At 50.3% G+C, this 5,701-nt stretch overlaps 1 pseudogene; it reads right to left on the bottom strand.

Annotated features, from left to right (window-relative positions):
* Positions 1-622: 622 nt before the first annotated feature.
* LOC125611805 lies at positions 623-1,211 on the bottom strand (annotated as a pseudogene).
* Between the last annotated feature and the right edge of the window lie 4,490 nt (positions 1,212-5,701).

Here is a 5,701-nt window from a genome sequence, read left to right as displayed (position 1 = left end):
ATATAATAATGTTCAAGGTCAATGTGGAAGCCACTTATGAATGATGGTCCTTTTGTGACTTTGTGGAACACAGATCAATTGGGTTGTATATAAAAAAAATACACTTTTATTATACTAAGCCACTGAAACTGGGGTCTGCTTGTTGTAGCAGCTAGCGTTACCTTAACTGAAGAAGAGTTGAAGCCATGGGAGGAGAACAGTCCGTGCAGGGAGGGGCAGGGAGAGAACAGGGCGAGACCTTGTGGAGCACCAACATGTTTAAAGGGTGGGTGGAAAGGAGGCGGAAGAAAAGGAGGAGATTGAGAAAGAGGGTGGGGTGGGCCTCTAGGAGAAAAGGAATGTGGTGGGTACACACACACACACACACACACATCTCTGCCTCCCCCACTCTGAAAAGGCTTTGTTTACCAAGAGGGAAAAGATGCAAACAATTTAAAAATCAAAAGCTTATTTAATGAACTTTCCTGTCTTTGCTTGTCCAATGGGCAAAGCGGGCATTGGGTACATTTTCTAAGCATCTTGATCTGCCCGTGAAATCCTTGTATGGGGGAGTTGTGGAGCAGATTCCTTAAGCAACCCTTTGGAAGGATTTTTATTAAGGGGAGCAATCCCGTGCTCCCCCTTACTTCTTTCCCTTCTGTCTTATGCTTACTGCAAAATAGTCGAGGGTGCAATTAGCCAGCAGCAGCTCGGGAAGCCAGCCTTGCCATCTTGGTGCTGGTCCAGGTGCTTCATTATTTTGTCACAGCCAGAGGAGCTTTTTGATGTTTCTAAAATCCAGCAAGTTCTTTTCCCTCCTTCGCTAATTAGCCTTTATCCCTGACAAATCTGTGAGATGTAAACATGGTGGTTTCCATGGTGTGCTGGGGTTGCTGGTGGGCTCTGTCGCAGCCTTGGCTGGAAGGCGCAGCGAGGACGCTTGGCAAGCAGGGCTGGGGTAGTCGAGAGGGAACACTCTGAAGACTCTATGATGTGGGGCTGGGGTTGTGGCTCAGCGGTAGAGCGCTCGCCTAGTACATGGGACGCTAGGGTTGAACCTCAGCACCACATAAAAATAAAATTAAGGTATTGTGTCCACCTACAACTAAAAAATAAATATTAAAAAAAAATAATCTATTTTGCAAACAAATTCTGGGTCAGGTACAGGGCACAAGGGTGGACCTGTGAGAGTCCCTTTCTACCTGAGACTTGTGTGGAGGACAGGTCACCATGGCCTGTGGTAGATGAGATGCACAGCAAGATGTAAGGTGTGCAGGGGCTAAAGGGAGCACCCAAGGGGTTTGGGGCAGATTTACATGGGGGTCTGCATGGGGTCCTGGACCCGTCTGAGATCCAGAGATAAGGTCCCTGTCCTCAGAGCGATGTATGCAAACACAATCTTGTCCTGCCAGGCTCAGCACTTTCTAGAACTTCCAAGGCTGGCCCGTGGGTCCCAGGGAAAGAGCCTCTGCTTTGCAGGGTTTGCTTGCAACCTTGACTAAATACGTGAGTCAACTTCATCCCGCCCTGCCAAGGATCACTGCCTTTGCCTAGGAGAGAACAGATGCAGGGTGGAACTTGCTCAGAGCCACACGGCTGCAAGTGTGATACCTGGGTTTCAAAGCAGGTGTGTCTTTCCCTTCACAGGACACCATGCTCCTCTTCAGCTGTGTGGACTCACTGCCAACTCAGAAGGACCTGGGGAGGGGCTGGGGAAGGGCCCAGCAGGAAAACACTGCCTTGGGGAGCTGGAGGGAGACGGGCAGGGCCTCACTGAGCAGGTGAGCTCGGGCCCATCTGAAGCCAAAGCCCACACTGTGGGCACCTGTGGGCAGCCAGCAGGTCACTGGTGTAGGGAGGCTTCCTGGCCTCTTCCAGCTTCTATTGGCCAAAGATCTCTGCCCCCCTCCAGTTTCCACCAGGTGCTCCCTCTGTGTTTGTATCTGTGTCTCCTCCTATGGGGACACCAGTCGTGATGGATGAAGCACCTTCTCCACCGCAGCCTGACCACTCCTCGGCCAACCACATCTGAAGGACCCTATTTCCAAATAAAATCACGTTCTGAAGTGCTGGGTGTTGGGACTTCCACATATTATTTTGGGGCAAACGGCTCAACCCATAACACCCTGCAGGGCAATCTAGCCTGCTGCCACCCTCAACAGCCTCTGCACTTCAGTGCCTCCCTGCCCCGGCCTTCGGCACCAGAAGACCTGGCTGAGCTGGGAACTGTGGGGCTCTCACAGCCCCTGCCAGGAGGCCAGGAGACCAAATCTGGCTCCTGCCATCCGAACCTCCCTCCTTGGGCATTCCTGCGAGTGACAACATGCTGCTAAGGCGTGCAAGCAGCTTAGGGCAGCTGGGTTGTGCTGCCAGCTCCTGATAATCTCCCACTCAGCAGGAATGTGGTGAGGGCAGGTGGGCGGGGGCTGCTGGACCCCATGAGTGTCCTCTGGGGAAGGCGGGAAGGAGCCTGGCCGCCAGTGCTTTTCCCTGCTGGTGGAGAATTCCCCCCTTGACTGGGCTCCAGGGGGTTAGCAGGGGAGGAGGGGGCCAGGCTCTGGCCTGTGCTTCCTGACCCACAGTCCCTGGCTAGTTGCAGGAGCTGGGGTGACAGAGGGCGCAAAGCCCTTTCAGCTCCAGGCCAGTGTCTGACAGGAAAGGGGCCTAAGTGAACTCAGGGCTGGCTCAGAGGGTCCTCGAATCCCTTCCTTGCCCCACTGAGAAGCTCGCTCACTACTTTTGGGTGCCAGCTGCTGTGTTGAGGGGGGCAAAAGGAAAAGGGCAGGATGGGTGTTTCAGGGAGAAGCATTCAGAGGAGGGAGAGTGCAGGATGGGCCCCCTCCAGGGTGGAGAGGCAGGGAGCTGTCACTCGAGAACTTGGCCCCAAGAGTTGGGTTGTCACTATGGAAGGCAGTATGACGATTCCTCAGAAAGCTGGGAATGGAACCACCATTTGGCCCAGCTGTCCCACTCCTCGGCCTATACCCAAAGGATTTAAAATCAGCATACTACAGTGATGCAGCCATGTCAGTGTTTATAACAGCTCAATTCACAATAGCTGAACTATGGAAACAACCTAGGTGTCCTTCAATAGATGTATGGATAAAGAAAATGTGAGATATATATATGTATATGTTCCCCCAATGGAATATACTCAGCTTTAAAGAAGAATGAAATTATGGCATTTGCTAGTGAATGGAGAATATCATGCTAAGCAAAATAAACCAATCCCCAAGAAACCAAAGGCCAAATGTTTTCTTTAACATGCAGATGCTAATTCACAATAAGGGTGTGGAGCACTAGAGAGGAATAGAGTTACCTTAGATTAGGTAGAGGGAATGAAGGGAGGGGAGGGAATATGGGGATAGGAAGGACAGTACAATGAAACAAACATTATTACTTTATGTATATATGTGACTGCATGACCAATGTGATTCTGCAACATGTACACTCAGAAAAATGAGAAATTATATCCCATCTACGTATATCAAAGTGCATAAATGCATTCTACTGTCATGTATAACTAATTAAAAAAATTTTAAAAAGAGTTAGTTTGTCACCCCCAAGTTCTAAGGTGCCACACTTGCAGCAACAAAGGACACCTGATTGGGCCAGCCATGATGGCACACCCTAGTAATCCCAAAGGCTCAGGAGGCTGAGGCAGGAGGATCAGNAGTAGTAGAGAGCATGGCAGGTGACTACAGAACACCCAACCCTGCCTGGGGATTTGTGTCACCAAATCCTGCACAAAGGTACTATCACCCACTGTGCTGAGGGACAAAGAAGTGATAAGAAATTGCTAGTTGGTGGTGGAGGAGAGATTGGGAGTCCGGACAACCTGTCCCAAAGAAAGCTCTTTCAGCTTTATTCTGGGTCCCCTCCCAGTTGAGATAGTTGAGAAGTTCTTTGGTTATTGGTTGTTGGCTGGTGAAGGACATGGTTGACAGGTGACAATGCTTACCCAACCTGGAATAGGAACTGGACTTCAGGTGGCAGCGTCTTTCATGGACAGAGTGCTTCCACCATGCAGGTATCAGTGGCTTGGGTGAGTGGGTACCATACTCATGAGGGGTCCTCTGCTCTTAGGGTGGCTGTATAGATATGGAGGCAGTGGGGTATGGGGTGGGGCTCATCTGGGTTGAAGTCCTTAGCCATGGTACCCTAGAGGGGCTCCCAGTCTTGGGTCAGGGTCAAGGGTCACAAGTGCTAGCCTGGATCCCCTGTGAAGATGAGAGCCTCCATAGTCCTGGACAATTCAGGAAGCACTGTGAGGAGGGAAGCATGGATGGTGACCATCCCCAGGGAGAAGTGGACTACAACTGGTGTATTCATGTCTAGGCTCCCTAGGAGTCACTCCTTGGAGGGTGGCAGGAGGGGCTGGAACTTGGGAGCGTGGACACTGATCACAGGAGACCCTCACATCTGTGGCCCACAATTGATGATGTGGCGGGGATGGCTATCTGCTCTCCAAATTGGTCTCTTCTTCCTTCTGTGCAGCCATACTCTATTCCCAGCTTCCTAGCAGCGACATGTGGTCACGAGACTGAGTTCAGCCCAGGAAATGTGACTGTTTTCCCAGGCCCTTCCCAAACTATAAAAACCATCCCACAGAAATGGTCCTTCGGCTTTTGGTTTTTGATTGCTGGTTGTCAACATCTAAGACGGTCTCAGAAGCAAGGCACTGAAGACAACAGAGCCTGGGCATTTGAAGAACTGTGTGGCACAGAGCTAAACTCGTACTGGTGGGACTGGAGCTACCTGGTTATGTGAATGGAAATTAGATTTGACTGCGTTTGTGCCACTATTTTTTTGGGGGGGGGCTTATTGCACAGTTAACTACCCTGTCCAATATGGACAGCCGTGAAGCTTCTAGGCCGCGGGATCCCGTAGCTTCCATTTCTAGATATTCCGTATCTGTTCAGCACTTTTGGTTCCCCAGACTGTATCAGCTATGGAACTTGAACTCTCACCAGACACCAGCTAAGTCAATTTCTTTATTTTTTTATTTTTTTTTAAATTTTTAAAATTTTATTTTTTAGTTTTCGGTGTACNAAGAATAAATAAAAAAATTAGGGGGACAGTATGAGGGGCTGAACAACTAGAGGTGGAGTCAGGGTAGAGTCAGTTTCCTTGCCTTTGCATCATGGTATCTTTTGCAGGCAAGGGCAGGGGCCAAGGAGGAGGGCCAAGGACATGGGACAAGTTGTTTCTTTTGCATTCCAACAGGCACCTCTCTTTTGAGACTCAGTCTTTTTTTTTTTTTTCTGCATCCCCAAATTCACATCTCAGTCTCAACTGGGACCAGCCTTCTGGTCCCACAGAACTGGTATAGAAGCAGAGGGAGCCTGATGTCCCGACCAAAGCAGAGAAGGTGTCACCCTAAGGGAAGTGGCTCAGAGAACAAGGTAGGAAGCAGAAACAGGTTTCATAGTTCCTGGCAGCCTATGGCGGCCACTAGACCTTTCTCCTTCTCAAGGGGGCTGGCTGTGCGTATAATGGATAGCATGATGGTGATGGCCTTTCTCTTGACTCCAGTGAACCCTTTGGACAGAAAGTCAAATTGATGTACTTGAAACAAAGCAGGCCTCCCCCCACCCACTGCCACTCCTGCCCCACCCTGGAAGGGCAGTAAGGAAAGCCCCAGAGAATGGCAGCAACCAGGGTGTCCCTGAAGACCCCAGAAGCCAGAGCCAGGGACCCAACCCCATGTGGCCTTGCAAGA

Source organism: Marmota marmota, unplaced genomic scaffold (assembly GCF_001458135.2).
Source record: "Marmota marmota marmota unplaced genomic scaffold, marMar, whole genome shotgun sequence".
Classification (NCBI taxonomy): domain Eukaryota; kingdom Metazoa; phylum Chordata; class Mammalia; order Rodentia; family Sciuridae; genus Marmota; species Marmota marmota.
Note: the sequence above shows the minus strand (reverse complement) of the source record. Positions and strands in the feature narration are given on the sequence as shown.